Genomic DNA, 20,866 nt, shown 5'->3' on the forward strand with positions numbered 1-20,866 from the left:
TTTACTGAAAAAAGCTGGAACTGATCCCAACTTGCCATCCAATTTTAGGCCCATCTCTTTGTTACCAACTTTTGCAAAGATATTGGAAAAACATGTTCACAGAGTCCTCACTGACTTCATTACCACCCATGATCTACTACCTCTTCATCAGTCAGGATTCCGTACAGGATTCTCTACGGAAACGACTCTGTTGGGCGTAACTGAGAACATCCGTCTACTGTTGGATCGCGGAGAAACGGTTGCCTTGCTGTTACTGGATCTCAGTGCAGCATTTGATACTGTGTCACATGTTGTACTTGAGCAAACCCTCCACGCCACCGGTATCAGGGGCGCCGCTTGCAACTGGATTAAATCTCTGCTAGAACAACGCACCTTCCAAGTTTTTTCCCAATCAGCATGCTCTGACACTATGACCCTTAAACATGGAGTGCCGCAGGGCTCTATATTGAGCCCACTGCTTTTCAATGTTTACATGAGCCCACTGGCCAAAATGATAGAAGAGTCTGGTCTACTCATGTTCTCGTATGCTGACGATTCCCAGCTTATTTTCTCTTTATCATCTTCGGATCCCAACAACATCTCGTCATTAAAAATCGGCCTCACTAACATCGCAGAGTGGATGAGAAAATTTTTTCTCAAACTTAATGGCGAGAAAACAGAGCTACTTATTTTAGGCAAAAACAAAGAACTCTGGGGACCCCAGCACTGGCCTGATGTGATGGGTACACCCCCGGTCCCAGTCAAATCAGCCCGCAATCTTGGAGTCATCATTGATGAATCACTTAGTCTTAACCAGCAAGCTACTAAGACATCAGCTACTTGCTTCGCGATTCTAAAGTGGTTGAAGAAAATCTGTTGGATGTTGCACAAAAATACCCAAAAATCGGTCATCAATGCTTTGATAGCCTCCAGGCTCGACTACGCCAACGTGCTTTATCTAGGGGCCAACAAGGCCATAACCCGACGACTTCAGACGGTGCAAAATGCTGCCGCAAGATTACTGTGGAAAATTCCCATCTCCACACCTACCACCAAGTATATCCGCGAATTGCTCTGGCTGAAAATCGAAAACCGGGTAAAATTTAAATCCTTATGTCTTATGCACAGGATTTCAACCAACAAGGCATCCAAATACCTACAAAACCTTATTCACCCCTACCGTCCATCCCGCACCCTTCGTTCACCTACAGCCAACCAATTTGTGATCCCCAAAATCAGGCTGGCGAGAATGGGCGGCAAATCTTTTTCATATCTCGGACCCTCCCTCTGGAACACTCTCCCATTGACCCTTAGGCAGGAAACTAATCACTTGAAATTTAGGAAGGCCTTAAAAACCTGGCTGTTTAACATCTAAAAAACCTGATTCTCTCAATGCACTGAATCATCAGCGCCGGGAAACCCTTTGTTGGGTAGCTGTAGCGCTATAGAAGTGAAATAAATAAATAAATAAATAAATGGTCGTGAATTTTTACCTCAAGGAGGAGAAGTTCAAGATGTTGACCCTGGCTCAGGTACCTCTGGCATTACAGCAGGAAGACTGGATGGTGTTGATCGATTTGCAGGATGTGTATTTTCACATTCCATCCTAAAGTCGCATCGGAAGTATCTCCATTCTATGGTGGGGTCTCAAAGCTACCAGTTTGCGGTCCTTCCATTCGGTCTTACTTCCACACCTCGAGTCTTCACAAAGGTGATGGCGGTGGTAGCAGTACATCTCAGAAGGTCGGGGATTCCTGTTTTTCGCTATCTGTACAACTGGCTGCTCAAACTAGCAAAGTCGCCAGAAATGGTGCTGCATCATTTGCAAGTAACAACGCGTCTGTTGTTCGACTTGGGTTTTTCGATAAATGTACCCAAATGTCACCTGCTGTCCTCTCAGAGCATCCTGTTTTCATTGGGGCAGTACTGGACACTACTGTGAGTCATGCCTCCCGCCTCTGCAGAGGATTCACGACATCCAGGCTATGATTGCACTTTTTCAGAATAGAGCAGTTGTTTCAGTCCTGAAGGTCTTGCGCCTTCTCGGTCTGTTCACTTTATGCATACCGTTAGTCAACCATACACACTAGCACATTATGGCCCTCCAGTGGGGCCTCCATAGGCAGTGGTTTCAACAAAAGGATATTTCAAGGAGTCGGTCAGGATCTCCAGAGACACTGCAGTGGAGCTGTTATGGTGGAATGTCTCATGAGAAGCCGTTTCAACCTTTTTCTCTGGTGGTCACAGTGATAACGGATGCCTCCTCTCTAGGGTGGGGAGCCCATCTAGGGGATATGGAGGTCAAAGGCCTTTGTTCTCCAGAGGAAAGTTTGTTTCACATCAATCTTCTGGAATTGCAGGTGATACATGTGTCTCTTTAGGTCTTCCTTCCCTCCCTTCGCGGTTAGTTGATTCAGGTCCTGAAGGACTGCACTACCCCAATGTGGTACATCAACAAGCACGGAGGAGTAGGGTGGTCTCCTCTCTGCAGAGAGGCTCTGCGACTCTGGTCCTGGGCTTGGGACCATCAGATTTGCGTGAGTGCATATCATCTGGCCTGAGAGCTGAATATGCATGTGGACACTCAGTACTCGGCCGATCACAAGTGGAATCTCCATCCGGAGGTGGCCCAACACATTTTCAAGATGTGGGGTTTCCCTCAGATGGACCTTTTTGCCACGGGCAATCTCCAGCATCCGATTTGGGAAGTGTTCCAGGACTCGTTTCAGTTAGATTGGGGATCACTACTTCTTTACGTGTTTCCTCCCATACCCCTGATTCCTTGGGTTCCAAAGAAGATTCGCAGAGACCGAGCCCAAGTCATATTGTGGAGAAGTGTGGCTCAATGGTTAGAGCGGCAGGCCTTGATGCAGAGGTCTGGCCTGGGACCAGGGTTCAATTCCCGCCTCGCTCGGTCTTGGCGGGGTCTTCAGCTCTAAATTCCTCTGACCTGATTTCTCGCCTCGGTGCCTATTCTAATCATGGGTCCCACACTGCAACTCTGGGTAATAGCTTGCTTAATCTCCACAACGGCCCTAACAGCGCTGGGATGCCTGGCTTCACCTTGGGGATGCCCAGGAGTGGACATTTCACAGGGAAAAGCCAGGAAGGGTTCCTTAGCGGTATGAGTACAAGCGCCGGGAGACCCGGTCCGGGTAGCTGTGCGCTATACAAGTACAAAACATTTACATTTACATATTGATCCCCTCCTACCCCCCAGGATTGGCCAAGCAGGGTGTGATACACAGACCTCATTTACCCTCCATCGCACCCTCCGCTCCGTCTTCCTCTCAGGACAAACCTCCGCTCACTGTCACAAGGGCAGGTTCTACACCTTCACCTCAAGAGCCTGCACCTTCATGCCTGGAGATTGAATGGGGCAACCTGAGCTCTTGCTTTCTTTTGCCGGATGCGGTGGATGTTATTTTATCAGCCAGAAGACACTCCACTAAATCTATCTATTCTGGTAGGTGGGCCAAGTTTGTTAAGTGGTATGGAGAGAGATCGAATGATCATTTGCAGGCCCATTTGTCTGATATTCTGAGTTTCTCTCTTTCCCTGACCCAACAGTTTTGTGCAGTAGCTACTGTTGAAGGTTACTTGTCTGCCTTGTCGGCTTTTCTCTGTTTACCAGATCAACCCGCTTTATTTAAATCTCTCACAGTTACGAGATTCATTAAGGGTCTCACAAGTCAGTTTCCTTCCACTCCTTTTATCACGCCTCAGTGGGATTTGAATCGGGTTTTCACTTTCTTAATGGGGGTCTCTTACATAGTTGTCACTTAAGGTTCTTGCATTTAAGAATATTTTGCTGATTGCAATCACTTCCACTAGGAGGGTGAGTGAGCTGCAAGCTCTTAGCTCCAATCCTCCTTTTACCTCATTTTATTAGCATAAGATGGTTCTTAGAACCAGTGCTGCTTCCCTGACTAAGGTGGTCACTCCTTTCCACCTTGGGCAATCCATCACGTTAATTACATTCTATCCTCTCCCTCACCCATCTAAGGAGGAGGAGAGACTTCACTGTTTGGACCCCAAGAGGGTGGTCAGCTTCTACCTGAACGGGACAAAGGACATCAGATTGGATGACCAACCTTTCATCAGATTTGTGGGCAAGATGAAGGGCAAGGCTGCCACAAAAGAACGATGTCCAGGTGGATCATTCTCTGTATCAAGATCTGTTTATCATTGGCCAAGAAGGAGCCCCCTGTAGGTATTAGAGATCATTCCACCAGAGCTAAGTCTTCTGCTTTGGCTTTAGCTAGAGGTACTCCTGTTGTAGACATCTGCAAGGCGGCAACTTTGGCCTTCCTCCACACTTTTGCGAAGCACTATTGCTTAGATTTGGCGGTGAGGAGGGACGGTTATTATGCACGTTCTGTGATGCAGGATTATTTGGTATAAGTAGGCAGGCACACTCCCCCAGGAACGGGACTGCTTTGGGATTCAATTCAAAAGGTGAGGAATCCACAGTCAGATGTATCCATCAGAAGAACAAGTTACTTACCTTCGGTAACGCTTTTTCTGGTGGATACAGTATGTGCCTGTGGATTCCTCACTGACCCACCCACCTCCACGTTGCCTGCCTGTTTATACCGAAAAATTATTGACATGCAATTTATGTATTTAATTGTTGGAATAATTGCATACTTGTCATTTGGAAATGTCTACATTTTAGAATTTCCAGCTTTGATTGGTTTTGTATACTATTTATACTTGTAAAAATGCTCTCTGTTCACCCGTTCGCCTCAAAGGCATGGAAAAAAATGGGTAGAAACGATGTCAGCATACCAACGAGGTCCTCTTATGGCTCCGATGACGTCACCTGGAATTGCATGTGGAACTGATCCATTATGTCATCCTCGTCGATGTGGGAGAGCTATGGATAAATGTTTCCGTGGAATGCTGCGCATGGTTTAGTTAAAAAAGTAAGGAATCCACAGGCCGATACTGTATCGACCAGAAAAAGCAATACCGAGAGTAAGTAACTTATTCGTCAGTGCTATAGACCTTCAGCCGTGCCATGTGGCTGCTATAGAACTTCAGAAGGTTGACCTGCTCTTGCTGTGCCATGTGGCTGCTATAGACCTTCACAAGTTTGACCTTCATCTAGCCGTGCCATGTCACTTTTATAGAACTTCAGAAGTGTGACCTTCTTTCTGCCGTGCCATGTCAGTGCTGAGGAACTTCAGAAGTGTGACCTTCCTCTAGCTGTACCACGTCAGTAACACAGAATTCCAGCTGTTATGTTATGTTATGTTATGTTAAAGAAATTTGTAAGGCGCAGCTAACACCATTAGGTTTCTTGGCGCCATAATGAAGAGAGCAGATGAAGAAGCAACAGAGGACGTTTTATTGGTAAGATTCGGTAAAAAGAAAAGTTTTGAGAGAAGATCTGAATTTGGGGTACGGAGTGGACAGTCTGAGAGGCAGAGGGAGGGAATTCCAAAAAGTGGGGGCCAGGTAGGAGAACTTAAGCCCGCCATGTTTCTTCCTCTTATATCTGGGAGTGGATAACAGGGCCAGTTGGGAAGACCGGAGAGTGCGAGGGGGAACATAGGGTTGAAGGAGGGAAGAGATGAAGTGGGGGCCCTGACCGGCAAGGGCCTTGAAAATGATGCAGCCCAGCTTGAACCTGCAGCGGGCGGCCACCGGGAGCCAATGGAGGCTCTTCAGGAGGGGGCGAACATGTTGATCTCTTGGGAGAGAGTGTGTCAGGCGGGCAGCCTGATTCTGAATGAGCTGAAGCCGCCTAAGCTGGTAGGCTGGAATGCCAACATAGAGCGCGTTGGCATAGTCAAGCCTCGATATTACTAACGCTAGCAAGGCTAGGGTAAGGGACTCGAAAGTAAGTAGCCGGGAGATATTCCTAATTTTCCTTAATTGAAAATGGCTGGAGGAGACTACCGCGCTGATCTGGAGCGTCATAGAAAGGTCGCTGCTGATGACAACTCCCAGACTTTTGGCACAGTTGGCAGGGCGGGGTGGGCTGCCGAGGCTGACCGGCCAGAAGGAGGAGTCCCAGGGGTTGGAAGGGCCCCCGACAAGAACCAGCTCGGTCTTGTCGGGGTTGAGCTTCAGATGGTTTGAGCTCATCCAGTTGCTGATAAAGCAGAGGGTGTTTTGGAAAGTAGAAATGGAGTCAGCAGAGGAATCGATGTTGAAAATTAGTTGCATGTCATCAGCGTAGTTGAACGCTGTGACATTGAACTGCCGGAGGGCACGGATAAGTGGGGAAAGATACAAATTAAAAAGGAGGGGGGACAGGGAAGAACCCTGCGGGACACCACAGGTAAGTTTGACCTGGGAAGCAGAGAACTGGGATAGTCTGACAGCTTGATGGCGTTGAGTCAGAAAGGAGCGGACCCAGTCCAGGGCGGTATCCTGGATGCCAGCCTCCCTGACACGGTCGACCAAGATGTCATGGTCGACCGTGTCGAAGGCGGCCGACAGATCCAGGAGGACCAGAGCCTGGCAGATGTTTCCGTCCGCTCCCCTGCGCAGTTCCTCCATGACAGAAAGAATGACGGCTTCTGTTGAGTGCGCGGGTCTAAATCCAGCCTGCTGGGAGTCCAGGACACCAGAGTCTTCCACAAAAGAACTGAGAATCTGAGTGACGTGCGATTCTAGAACTTTGCTAAGAAAAGGAAGAAGGGAGATTGGGCGATAGTTGCTCATGATGGAGGGGTCTGCCGAGGGTTTCTTCAGAATGGCGACCACCTCAGCCTGTTTGAAGGGTCCAGGAACCTCCCCCCTGGTCAAAGTGTTGTTCAAAAGAGCGAGGGGGGGGTCTGGACAAGAAGTGAAGGCTTCTCGGAGGACCGGGGGGGGGCAACAATCGCTGGGAGAGCCAGAGGAAACTTTGTGTAGGAGTAACGAAAAGTTATCCTTTGAAATGAGAGGGATGTGAGTAAGAGTGTGGGTGTGAGAGTGATTAGGAACACAAAAAGATGTGGGAGCCGGTGGAGAGATGGAAATGCTGGTTTTAATTTTGATAATTTTCTCAACAAAGAATTGGTTAAGGGAGTCGCACAGGGATTGGGAAGGGAGGGGGGCTAGGGCAACTCTTTCCGGGTTAGATAGTTCGTCCACTATGGAAAAAATATCTTTAGATTTGTTGGAGGAGTTCATGATTTTGCTAGAAAAATAGCAAGATTTGGCCGCAGTAATTGATTTCTTGTACTCCTTCAGCCGAAGCGAAAAAAGCTCTTTAGATGCAGGGGAATAATCCCGGCGCCAGTGTCTCTCTGCTTGGTGAAGACTAAGTTTAAGTGCGCTAAGCTCAGCGGTGAACCACTTTTGGGCATCATGTCTGCGCCTTGTCTTGACGGGTTTTAAAGGTGCCACAGAGTCGGCCGCAGTGGTGAGCCAATGTGTGAGGGTTTTTGACTGGAGGTCGGTGGAAGTGTTGGGTCCAGTGATGGGTGGGGACGAGGAGCTCAGAAGAGCAGTAAATTTGTTGAGGTCAGCTTTATTCCAATTACGTGCCAGGAAATTGGATTGGCGGACAACAGTGAGAGGAAGGGGCATAGCTAAGGAGAAGGTAATGAGGTGGTGATCTGACCAAAGACAGGGAGAGACGAGGGGAACAGAAATGGCAAGAGAGGTGGTCCAGACTTGATCTAAAGTGTGGCCTTTAACATGCGTAGGTGCATGTATGTGTTGGGTGCAGTTGAGACTCAGCATAAGATCAGAGAAAGCGCGTGAGTCGGGGGTTTCGTGAGTGTCTGACGGCCAGTAATTAAAGTCGCCTAGGACTAGCACGTTGGAGTTGCTGATGGTAAGCTGGGTGATCAAATTGCCGAACTGAATAGAGAAGTCAGGCATGGGTTGAGGGGGGCGGTAGATCAGCACACATATGAGCGAACACCCAGGCTGCTCCAGTCTTAGTACGAGACAGTCTGTAGAAGAGATGCTGAGAGAGGGCACTGGGGAGAACCTGAGGGGGTGTCTGATGATGGCTGCAACCCCGCCACCCGTTTTACCAGTAGGGCGATTGGTCTGCAGAATGTAATAACCTGGGGGGATGGCTGCCAAGATGTCTGGGGACGAATCATCTGTGAGCCAGGTCTCAGTCAAGAACAAAACGTCCGGCTGTTCAGAATCCAGAAGATAGAATATTTCTGATCGGTGCCGTACCAGAGAGCGGGTGTTGAGATACACCAAGGACAGTGGGGAGGAAGAGGGGCCAGGGAGTGATGGGGTCCGGGCCAAAGAGTGCGGAGGGAGAGTACATTGGTCGGGAAAGGAAGGAAGGATTTCCGGGAAGGTAGGTCTGGTCGTGAACAGGTTGTGAAGTAGCAGTTTAGGAGCAGAAGGGGGGGGAGGGAGGGCAGGGTCGTGGGCAGAGACAAGGGCTGTGCGAGTGTAAGTAAGAGGGGAAGCAGAGTAACAGGCCCCTTGCCCCGGACTGCCGCGGACGGGCGCAGACGGGCTTAACTCAGGCGCAACTCCGGCGCGCCTACGTCGCGCCCGCTGCGCTCGTCCGCTGCGCTGACACATAAGGGCCGTTTATATGGGGCGGGACGAGGGTGGAGTGTCAGGGCTGCACTCCGAAGGAACAAGCCCAATCCAAGATGGCGCCCGCGAGCGCTGGGAACCGGCGGTTCCAGGCAGCCCCCAGCCAGCAGCTTACCTTGGGAAAGTAAGTTTTAAAGTTATTTAGCCTGCATAACGAAAGGGTATGATTAAAACAGTATAAAATTCAGCCAAAGCGAAAAAGCGCGACCCGCTCGCGATCAGCGGGGCACAAAGCAGGAAATGCCACAAGTTGCTCTCTGAGTGTTGGGAGCCAGCCCACTGCCACTGGGCCACTCGCAAACACGGAGCAGGAGTCAACACGCGCTCCTAAATAGGGGCGGGACGAGGGTGGAGTGTCACGGCTGCACTCCGAAGGAACAAGCCCAATCCAAGATGGCGCCCGCGAGCGCTGGGAACCGGCGGTTCCAGGCAGCCCCCAGCCAGCAGCTTACCTTGGGAAAGTACGTTTTAAAGTTATTTAGCCTGCATAACGAAAGGGTATGATTAAAACAGTATAAAATTCAGCCAAAGCGAAAAAGAGCGACCCGCTCCCGATCAGCGGGGCACAAAGCAGGAAATGCCACAAGTTGCTCTCTGAGCGTTGGGAGCCAGCCCACTGCCTCTGGGCCACTCGCAAACACGGAGCAGGAGTCAACACGCGCTCCTAAATAGGGGCGGGACGAGGGTGGAGTGTCAGGGCTGCACTCCGAAGGAACAAGCCCAATCCAAGATGGCGCCCGCGAGCGCTGGGAACCGGCGGTTCCAGGCAGCCCCCAGCCAGCAGCTTACCTTGGGAAAGTAAGTTTTAAAGTTATTTAGCCTGCATAACGAAAGGGTATGATTAAAACAGTATAAAATTCAGCCAAAGCGAAAAAGCGCGACCCGCTCGCGATCAGCGGGGCACAAAGCAGGAAATGCCACAAGTTGCTCTCTGAGCGTTGGGAGCCTGCCCACTGCCACTGGGCCACTCGCAAACACAGAGCAGGAGTCAACACGCGCTCCTAAATAGGGGCGGGACAAGGGTGGAGTGTCAGGGCTGCACTCCGAAGGAACAAGCCCAATCCAAGATGGCGCCCGCGAGCGCTGGGAACCGGCGGTTCCAGGCAGCCCCCAGCCAGCAGCTTACCTTGGGAAAGTAAGTTTTAAAGTTATTTAGCCTGCATAACGAAAGGGTATGATTAAAACAGTATAAAATTCAGCCAAAGCGAAAAAGCGCGACCCGCTCGCGATCAGCGGGGCACAAAGCAGGAAATGCCACAAGTTGCTCTCTGAGCGTTGGGAGCCAGCCCACTGCCACTGGGCCACTCGCAAACACGGAGCAGGAGTCAACACGCGCTCCTAAATAGGGGCGGGACGAGGGTGGAGTGTCAGGGCTGCACTCCGAAGGAACAAGCCCAATCCAAGATGGCGCCCGCGAGCGCTGGGAACCGGCGGTTCCAGGCAGCCCCCAGCCAGCAGCTTACCTTGGGAAAGTAAGTTTTAAAGTTATTTAGCCTGCATAACGAAAGGGTATGATTAAAACAGTATAAAATTCAGCCAAAGCGAAAAAGCGCGACCCGCTCGCGATCAGCGGGGCACAAAGCAGGAAATGCCACAAGTTGCTCTCTGAGCGTTGGGAGCCAGCCCACTGCCACTGGGCCACTCGCAAACACCTGTTTGAGCTTCCTCCAGCAGTGCCATTTTATTTCTGTATTACTCTTGTCTACAGAGTCTTTCTGTATTGTCATGTCAGTGCTTTAGAACTCCAGCAGTGTAAGCTTCCTCCAACAGTGCCATTTACTTTTTATAGGACTCCTCCTGTGTGAGGTTCCCCCTGCAGTATCTTGTCAATGGTATAGGACTCCTAAAGGATGAGCGTCCTCCGGCAGTGCCAAGTCAGTACTATAAGACTTCTATAGCATGATACAGCATGAGCTTCCTACAGCAGTGCCCGGTCAGTGCTATAGAACTATAGCAATGGGAGGTTCCTCCAGCAGTGCCATCTAAGTGGTATAGTACTCTTACAGTGTGAGATTTCTTCAGCTGTGCCATGTAAGTACTATAGAACTGCAGAAGTGTGACGTTTCTCTAGCAGTGCGGAGTTTCCGTCGATGAAGAAATTGAAAACGAAATTGAAATTGGTTCCGTCGACGAGCTCGTCGATGGGGGATTCGTCGACGAAGGGATCGTCGTCGAAAAAGGAAGCGTCGATGGCAGGTTCGTCAGCGTCGACGGGAGGTTTGCCGCCGACAACGTCGTCGACGAGAACAACAGCATCGACGACGAGAGTGACATCGTCGACGACGATGGTGACATCGACGACGACATCCACGACGACAGTGTCGTCGACGAGAGCATCGACGACAACAACTTTAACGACGACGACAGCTGGAGCATCGACAATTTCACCGTCGACGACATCGGCGACACCAATCTCGTCGACGAGTGTGCAACCATCTTCGACGGAACCATCGACGATATTGTCATCTGAAAAAAGGATTAAAATTTCAGTCACAAGAATAATGCCGGAGATGACATCTCCTAGGAAAGTGACCCCCTTGCCACCGGCTTTGCTCTTTGAGGAAGGGGAGTCAGATGAGGATGACCAGGACTCATATGGCTATGCCAACAGTCCCTCTCAACTTCTGGTTAAATGTCAAGAGACGGACTCTGAAGGGGGATATGACCAGGAGGATAGTGAACATCATCAGGCGGCTCAGTCACAACATTATTCTGGGCAGGATATGGTTACAATACCATCCTCATTCCTGCAGGACCTGCATAAGATGCTGCAGGACTACAAATCTAAGGCTACTAGGCCAGTTCTGGTTCCTGCAGCGCCTGCAACGCCTGTCTTGGCTTCTGCCTAAACGGCTACTCCTGGTTTACCTGCTCAGGCGTCCACTTAGCCTCAAGCATCCTTTCCTCAAGAACCTTCTAGGCCGCCAGACACCCATGATGATTCCTCGGACTAGGATCAAAATTCGGATCATACGACTGAATGGGATGAATACATCATTCCGGACCCTGCATCTCCAGTTCCGGATCCAGTAGATTCCCGGGGGGCGGACGTAGGAGGTTTCCATCAGCTGATGGAGAGAGCAGCTGGCAGGTTCAAATTGGCTATGCCTGCGGTGGCCACGGATTGTTTCTTGTACGATTTCAAGGAACTCTCTCGGAAGACGACAAGGTCCATACCTATAGTAGATCATCTGTGGAAAGAAGGCCCTATGGCTTGATGCCCTTGGGCTAAGTTGCGCTATATAAATTCTCACTCACTCTATGAAGAACCCAGCGACGATGGTCCCTGTGCTACCGCGTCTGGATAAGAAATATAGAGCACCTGATGATGGGCCCGGGGCCTTAACGGGCCATCCCAAACCAGACTCAGTTATTTCGCAAGCAGCGCAGAGGAAATCCCGCAACCCCTCTGCTCCCTTATCAACTCCTCCGGACAAGGAAGGGCGGAGATTGGATAATGCTGGGAAACGATTCTCGTCGATGGCGAGTCTTCTGGTGCGAGCTGCTAATGCCCTGGCGATATTGGGCAGATACGACCGCCAACTTTGGTGTGATGTTGCTCCGTTCCTGGACCAGCTACCTCCGGAATAAACATCAGAGGCAAAAAAGATCTTGCAGGAGGGAGAGGCGATGTCAATGGAGATCATTGACTGTGCCATGGACATTGCAACAACAGCGTTTCGTTCCCTGGCTGGGGCTGCAGTCCTCTGTCTCCAGGGTGGCTGAAGGCTACCTGGTTTCGACCGGAGATTCAAAACAAAGTCCTGGATCTTCCCTTTGATGGGTAAGCACTATTTGGGAAGCTAATCGATGACACTCTTCAGGAGATCAAAAAAGACACGGAAACCGCCAGATCCATGGGTACCCTTCAATACCGCACGTCTCCTTTCAAGGGTTCCAGAGGCAGAGGTAATAACTACAGGGATCCTATCAACAGCAGCTTTATTCATTCAATGGCTCAGGTTCCCAGCAGTACCGCCAGCCTTATCAATCGAGACAAGGCCAATCTTCTAACTAATCCAACAGTGTATGATCTCCATTCAAGAATGGATGACCAACAACTATTTAATGTTAAATGCTGGGAAAACAGAAATCCTGCTATTTGGTATGGCCAATAAAACCTGGACGGACGAATGGTGGCCACCGTCTTTAGACCCTTGCCCAGCCCGAAAAACTCAGTTAGGAACTTGGGAGTCATTATCGATGACAAACTGTCCTTGTCCCAACACATAAATAAAGTGGTTCACACTAGCAATGGGCTAATGAGAAGCCTCAGAAAATTTTTCAAGTGGATTCCACTTGCTTCTCGGAAACCCCTTATTTAGGGCCTTATAATCAGTCGCCTTGTCTATGCCAACGCGCTATTGGCTGATGTGAATGAAGGTTCTTTAATTAAACTTCAGACCCTGCAAAATTCTGCAGCGAGGTTGATATTTGACCTCCCACCCGCACCCCCTCAGCCCCTTGCTTTAGGACACTCCACTAGCTCCCAATAAGAAAACGCATCAAATTTAAAATATGCTGCCTGGCGCATAAGTCTATAAATGGACAGGGACCCAAGTACCTCCAGAGAAAGCTTCAGGGTTACTGTCCGGGAAGGATCCTACGTTCATCCAATAAACATCTTCTAAAAGTCCCAAAGGTTAAGACTGTCAGAAATGGGGATAGAAGCTTTTCTAAAATAGGCCCCACCACTTGGAACACCTTACCACTGTCTATCAGAACTGACCCTAACCACAAAACGTTTTGTAAAAATCTTAACACCTGGCTCTTTTAAATTGATAAAATCCCCCTGTCTATCTATCTCTAGTCCAGCTTCCCGCAAGCGCTCTGAGACCGAACGGTGATATATGCACTATATAAAAATAAATACATAAACATAAACTCCAGGCCTTACAATAAGGGGAAACATGCTGGCCGGGGACGGGATGCGTCCAAGCGCTAAGAGCGGCCTCCTGGCTCTTCCTACTCGACCCTCCTCCAGGAAGTCATCAGTTGGAGGCAGGGTGACCAAATACCTTTAAAATTGTTCCAAAATAACATCGGACCATTGGGTGCTCACATCATTCGGAAAGGACATACCTTGAAATTTACGCAAGTCCCTCCACCCAAACCCCCGGCAGCCATTCCATCGAAACACCTGCGTCTCCTGCGGCTCGAAGTCCAACAGATGCTCCGGAAGGGAGCGATAGACCCGGTCCCCTCCAATCAAAAGGGACAAGGATTCTATTCCAGGTTCTTCCTGGTAAGGAAGACGCTGGAGAAATGGCGCCCTATTTTAGATCTCAGGGAGCTCAACACCTATCTCATCTCCCTATCCTTCCGGATGGCCTCTCTTCAAGACATCTTGAGGCTCATCAGCCCGGTGGATTTCATGGCCATGCTCGATCTCGAGGACGCGTACTTCCATGTCCCGATTCACCTAGCACACAGAAGATTTCTACAATTCACAGTAGCCAAGAGCCACTTTCAATTCAGGGTTTTACCCTATGGACTCTGCTCAGCCCGAGGATTTTTACAAAGGTGCTGGCGCCAGTAGCAGCATTTCTGCGAAGGAACCATTTTCAAGTCTTTCCCTACCTAGACGACTGGTTGCTGAAGGCCCCGTCCAGGGAAACCGCTGGACGCTGTTCAGGCTTGTACAAATTTGTTTCAGAATCTCGGACTCACTCTAAACAAAGAGAAGTCATCCCTGGTCCCGGCCAGAAAGGCTCGTTTCCTGGAAGCCATCCTGGATTCAAGTCTCTCAAAAGCCTTCCCAACTCTGGAAAGGAGGGAGAAACTACAGACCTTGGCTCGGAACCTACGAGAAAGAAGGTGTCTCTCAGTACGCCGCTACAAATCTCTGCTGGGAGTAATTTCATTGTGTATCCCTCTGATTCCTCACTGCAGACTGAGGATGCGTCCTCTGCAGGAACAACTGGACATCCAATGGAAACAGGTTCACGGATCATTCGAGGACAAGGTGATCGTCACTCCAATGATGAAGGAAGTGGCCTTATGGTGGACAGATCAGAACAACTTGTCCCAAGGTCTATCCTTCATAAACGATCCGTCTCCTCAAGTAGTAACAATGGACGCGTCATTGGACGGTTGGGGAGCAGTGATGCAAGACCTACATGTCAGCGGCCATTGGTCTCCTCACGATCAACAGCTCCACATCAATTTTTTGGAGCTAAGAGCAATAAGACTGGCTCTGTAAGCCTTTCTTCCCCGCTTGGGAGGTTCACAAGTGCTCATCTGGACGGACAACACCACGGCTATGCACTATGTGAACAAAGAAGGAGGAACCAGCAGCCTAATTCATCAAGCCGAAATTGGCTCGCAAAGGGCCAGATTCTGAGAACGTGGCCCTTTGCGAGCGCTATTTTTGCATTTGTGATTCATCATCCCAAATGCAAAAATCGGTAATAGCGATTTCGCAATTTTGCGAGGAATTACATTTAAGGAATCTCTATTTGAGATTCCTTAAATGCAATTCATCATCCATTTAAAAATTGCGATTTCGCAATTTCGGCCCGCTATTTACCGCGAGGTCAAACCTCGTGGTAAATAGCGAAAACTTAGAAAAATGCTTTTAAAAGCATTTTTCTAAGTTGCATGTTGCACACACACATGTCCTTTGGACATGTGTGTGCGCAACACCTGTTTCAATTTGCATTTAAGGGGTGCTACAGGGTGTCCTTTGGACACCCCTGGCACCCTTTAAATCGCTATCTTATTTCCGATTAGCTAATTGCTAATCGCAAATAAGGAATACTCCCCATTCATTCCTATGGGCCTTTTGGCCCATAGGAATGAATGGGGAGTTATTCCTTATTTGCGATTAGCAATTTGCTAATCGCAAATAAGGAATGTGTAGGAATCGCAATTCTTTTTGCGATTCCTACATGAATCCCGTTTTGCGAGTCTGTAATAGCGATTCCTTATGAATCGCTATTATAGACTCGCAAAACGGGTCTTTGATGAATCAGGCTGCAGGTCTCTTCCGTTGTCGCAGGAAGCTCAACAGATCTGGGAATGGGCGATACTTCACGGAATATTGCTAAAGGCGGAACACTTGCCAGGAGTTCTAAACAAGAACGCCGACAGCAGGTCATCCCCAGTCAGCCACAAGTGGGAGTTGAACCAGAGTGTTCTGGAAGAGGTCTTCAGCCAGTGGGGCAGACCGGAGGTGGATCTCTTTGCCACACCGACCAACAAGAAATGCCGGTCTTATGCAAGCAGATTTCCCCACGAAGGGTCTTGGGGAATACGCTCTCGATAGCATGGTCATTTGTCTACGCCTTTCCCCTGATCCCGCGTCTCATCAGGAAGATCAAAGTGGAACCATGCAGGATGATCTTGATAGCCCCTGCTTGGCCGAGACAGTTCTGGTACACAGAACTCCATCTATTGTCGCTAGCTCCTCCTCTTCCCTTGAGGACTATTCCAGATCTCCTCACAATCGCCGAAGGACAGGTTTGGCACCCAGATCCACAGTCATTACACCTGACAGCATGGCTCCTGAGCAGCGAGAGTTTATGAATCTCCCCATCTCGAGCAAGATTAAGGAGGTCCTTTCCAGGCGAAGGCTCCTTCAATGAACAGGGCCTACTGGTTAAAATGGAAAAGGTTTTGTATCTGGTGTAGGAGAGAAAACATTGACCCCTTTTCTTCAAAGCCTCATCAGATTCTGCCTTATCTGCTATCCCTGGCTAAGTCGGGACTAGCCCATTCGTCAATTAAAGTTCATTTGGCGGCCATTTCGAGGTAAAGAAGGTCTGGGTCTGGACCTTCGTTGTGGTCTTCCAGGATTGTCAAACAATTCCTAAAAGGCTTGTTCAATGCCAAGTAGGAGGCCTCCGCCTCCTACTTGGCATTTGGCATTTAAATCTAGTCCTCTCTTAGCTCATGAAAAGCCCATTTGAACCAATTCATTGTTCTGACATAAAGTTCCTTTCATGGAAATTGGCTCTACTCCTTGCCCTCACATCGGCTAGACGGATTGGAGAGTTGCAGACAGTTACTATCCAGGAACCTTTCTTACAATTTAAAAGAAACACTGTAATCTTGAGAACTAATCCTAGGTTCATAACTAAGGTACCCTCGGACTTCCACTTGAATGAGCCGGTTATTCTGAAAGCGTTCTTTCCTCAACCGGCTACACCAGCGGAAAAGACGCTACATTCTTTGGATGTACAGCAGTGTTTAAAATTCTACTTGGAACGTACTAAGGGATTTCGGAAATCCTCTCAATTGTTTGTTGCCTTTGGTGGTCCAAGGAAAGGTCTCCCGCTGTCCAAGCAGGGGGTAGCAAGATGGATCACAAGTGCCATTCTGCATTGCCATACTGCGGCAGGGAAACCTCTGACTGGCAGGATTCGTGCACATTCCACAAGATCGGTGGTGGCTTCAACTGCCCTCTTTGCAGGGTTACAGATTAAAGACATTTGCAGAGCTGCTTCCTGGAGCAGCGTCCACACCTTTACCAAGCATTACTGCTGGAGTCCTTACAGCGAGATGATGCGGCAGTGGGACAGGCTGTCCTGAGGAACCTCTTCCAATAATTGGTGAGCTTTCCTTTCTATCCCACCTACCGTTGATTGCACATTTTCACAGAACTAACTTAAGACAAAATCCTAAACTTACTACTTTTGGTATTCACAGAAGTCAGGATTTTGTCTTAAGTTTGTCCTAAGACAGACTTAAGACAGCCTAAAGACAAAATCCTTACTTAAGTCTGTCTTAAGTCTGTCTTAAGACAAAATCCTAACTTCTGTGAATACCAATAGTAGTAAGTTTAGGATTTTGTCTTAAGTTAGTTCTGTGAATGGCAAGAGGAGGTGAATCGGGCCCTTTGTATCTTTATGTCATGTTGGCTATTGCAATGTATTTATTACACAAAATGTGTTTTTTATTGCTAACTGCTTGTTACTCTGATACAAAAGCATGGGAATCTATGAAAGTTCCAATACTGGGGCAAGAAAACAAGTTACTTACCTGTAACTTTGGTTCCCCAGTATTGGTAACTTTCATAGATTCCCATGCGCCCACCCACCTCCCCGAGGAAAGCTCAGCCTACAACAGATATGGTGACTGATACACAACGGCTACGAAACTCTGAGGCTCTGAGGTTCCTTCAGGAGGGTTCTATGGGGTGAGGCACTTCTGATTGGCTGATGCCTAAGTTTGGTCTATTTTACGAAAAGAGGGTGATATGCTACAAAAGGGAATGAGGCCTAGGCCTTTTTCTTTCTCTTTTGTACCTACTGCTTTGGTATTTTTGTTACTGAGGCTCCCATTCCGACGACGGGGAATGATACAAAAGCATGGGAATATATGAAAGTTACCAATACTGGGGAACCAAAGTTACAGGTAAGTAACTTGTTTTCTTAGTCCTCCAGCCCTCCTCCAGCAATGCAGTGTCAGGTGCTATAGTACTACACTCTGAGCTTTGTCCAGTAGTGCCATGTCAGTCCTATAGGAATCTTACAGTGTGAACATCCTTCATCAGGGCCCTCTTAGACCTGCAGTACAATGACAGGTTGAGTTTTCTCCATCAGTGCCATGTCAGTGCCATAGGACTAGTTCGAGTGGTCTGTAAGTACTGTAGCACTCCTACAGTGTGTACATCTTGCTGCAGTGTCCTAGTAGTGCTATAGAACTCCAGCAGTGTAAGCTTTCTCCAGCAGTGCCATGCATGTGCTTTAGAAAGCCTCTAGCGTGAGGTTGCTCCAGCAGTGCCATGTCAGTGCACGAGGGAACTCCTACCGTGTGAGCTTCGTACAGTGATGCCATGTAAGTGATATAGGACTCTAGCAGTGTAGGCATCCTTCTGCTGTGCTCATGTCAGTTCTGAAGTACTTCAGTAGTACTTCAGCAGTGTACCCCCTCTTGCTGTGCCCCTGGCAGTTATACAGTACTTCAGTAGTGTACCCCCTCTTGCTGTGCTCCTGGCAGTTCTACAGTACTTCAGTAGTGTACCCCCTCTTGCTGTGCCCCTGACAGTTCTATAGTACTTTAGTAGTGTACCCCCTGCTGCCGTGACCCTGACAGTTCAATAGTACTTCAATAGTGTACCCCCTCTTGCTGTGCCCCTGACAGTTCTATAGTACTTTAGTAGTGTACCCCCTGCGGCCGTGACCCTGACATTCAATAGTACTTCAGTAGTGTACCCCCTCTTGCTGTGCCCCTGACAGTTCTATAGTACTTTAGTAGTGTACCCCCTGCGGCCATAACCCTGACAGTTCTATAGTACTTCAGTAGTGTACCCCCTCTTGCTGTGCCGCTGAGAGTTCTATAGTACTTAAGTAGAATTTCAGCAGTGTGCCCACCTCTTGCTGTGCCCTTGAGAGTTCTTTACTTCAGTAGTGCACCCCCTCTTGCCATGACCCTGACAGTTCTATAGAACTACACCTCCCGTATGCTCATGACGAGCTGAGCTCGTCATGAACCAAAGGATTTTCAAATCTTCAGCGCACAGTGGGAAAATGCGCTGCACCGAACGTGTTAAGTAGTATTTCAGCAGTGTGCCCACATTGTGCTGTGCCCCTGAGAGTTCTGTAGTACTTCAGTTGTACTCCAGCAGTGTACCCACCTCTTGCTGTGCCTCTGAGAGTTTTATAGTACTTAAGTAGTACTTTAGCAGTGTGTCACTCTCCTGCTGTGCCCCTGAGAGTTCTATAGTATGCCAGTAGTACTTCAGCAGTGTGCCCCCTCTTGCTGTGCCCCTGAGAGTTCTATAATACTTCAGTAGTATACCTCCTCTTGCTGTGACCCTGATAGTTCTATAGTACTTCAGTAGTTTACCCCCTCTTGATGTGCCCATGTCAGTTCTATAGTACTTAAATAGTATCTCAGCAGTGTGCACACCTCTTGCTGTGCCTCTGACAGTTCTATAGTACTTCAGTAGTGTACCCCCTCTCACTGTGCCTCTGAGAGGTCTATAGTACTTCAACAGTGTACCCCCTCTTGCCGTGCCCCTGAGAGGTCTATAGTACTTCAGTAGTGTACCCCCGGGTCTTGCTGTGCTCATGGCAGTTCTATATTACTTCAGTAGTACTTCAGTAGTGTACCCCCTCTTGTTGTGCCCCTGACAGTTCTATAGTACTTCAGTAGCACTTCAACAGTGTACCTACCTCTTGCTGTGCCCCTGAGAGTTCTACAGTACTTCGGTAGCACCTCAATAGTGTACCCCCTCTTGCTGTGCCCTTAAGAGCTCTATAGTACTTCAGTAGCATTTCAGCAGTGTACCTAACTCTTGCTGTGCCCTTGAGAGTTCTATAGTACTTCAGTAGTACTTCAATATTGTATCCCCTCTTGCTGTGCCTCTGACAGGTCTATAGTACTTCAGTAGCTCTTCAGTAGTGTACCCCCACTTGCTGTGCCCCTGAGAGTTTTATAGTGCTTCAGTAGTACTTCAGCAGTGCACCCCCACTTGCTGTGCCCCTGAGAGCTTTATATTACTTCAGCAGTGTACCCCCTCTTGCCGTGACCCTGACAGTTCTATATTACGTCAGTAGTTTACCCCCTCTTGCGGTGCCCCTAAGAGTACTACAGTACTTCAGTAGTGTACCCATCCTTACTTTGCCCCTGACAGTCATATGGTACTTCAGTAATTCAGCAGTGTACCCCCTCTTGCCGTGACACTGACAGTTCTATAGTACTTCCATAGTGTACCCCCTCTTGCTGTGCCCCTGACAGTTCTAATAGGACTTCAGCAGTGTACCCAATCTTGCTGTGCCCCTGTCAGTTCTATTGTATTTCAGCAGTGTACTCCCTCTTGCTGTGCTGCTGATAGTTCTATAGTACTTGAGTAGTACTTCAACAGAGTACCCCTTTTTCTGTGCCCCTGAGAGTTATATAGCACTTCAGTAGTACTTCAGCAGTGTAGCCACCTCTTGCTGTGCCTCTGAGAGTTCTAGAGGACTTCAACAGTGTGCCCACCTCTTGCCGTGACCCTGACAGTTCTATAGTATTTCAGTAGTATACCCCCTCTTGCTGTGCCCCTGACAGTTCTATAGTCCTTCAATAGCACTTCCGCATTGTACCCACCTCTTGCTGTGCCTCTGAGAGTTCTATAGTACTACAGTAGTACTTCAGTAGTGTACCCCCTCTTGCTTTGCCCCTGGCAGTTATACAGTACTTCAGTAGTGTACCCACCTCTTGCTGTGCCTCTGAGAGTTCTATAGTACTACAGTAGTACTTCAGTAGTGTACCCCCTCTTGCTTTGCCCCTGGCAGTTATACAGTACTTCAGTAGTGTACCCACCTCTTGCTGTGCCTTTCCGAGTTCTGTAGTACTTCAGTAGTACTCCAGTGGTTTACCCCCTCTTGCTGTGCCTCTGAGAGTTCTACTAGGACTCCAGCAGCGTAGGCCTACTTCT

The 20,866-nt window shown here is 48.8% G+C and overlaps 1 protein-coding gene across 1 annotated transcript in view; it reads right to left on the bottom strand.

The window, feature by feature from the left end:
• CARNS1 (carnosine synthase 1) overlaps positions 1-20,866 on the bottom strand; it is a 570,577-nt gene that overhangs the window by 484,874 nt on the left and 64,837 nt on the right. The gene's annotated exons all lie outside the window — the stretch shown is intronic.

This window comes from Lissotriton vulgaris, chromosome 1_2 (assembly GCF_964263255.1).
Source record: "Lissotriton vulgaris chromosome 1_2, aLisVul1.2, whole genome shotgun sequence".
NCBI lineage: Eukaryota > Metazoa > Chordata > Amphibia > Caudata > Salamandridae > Lissotriton > Lissotriton vulgaris.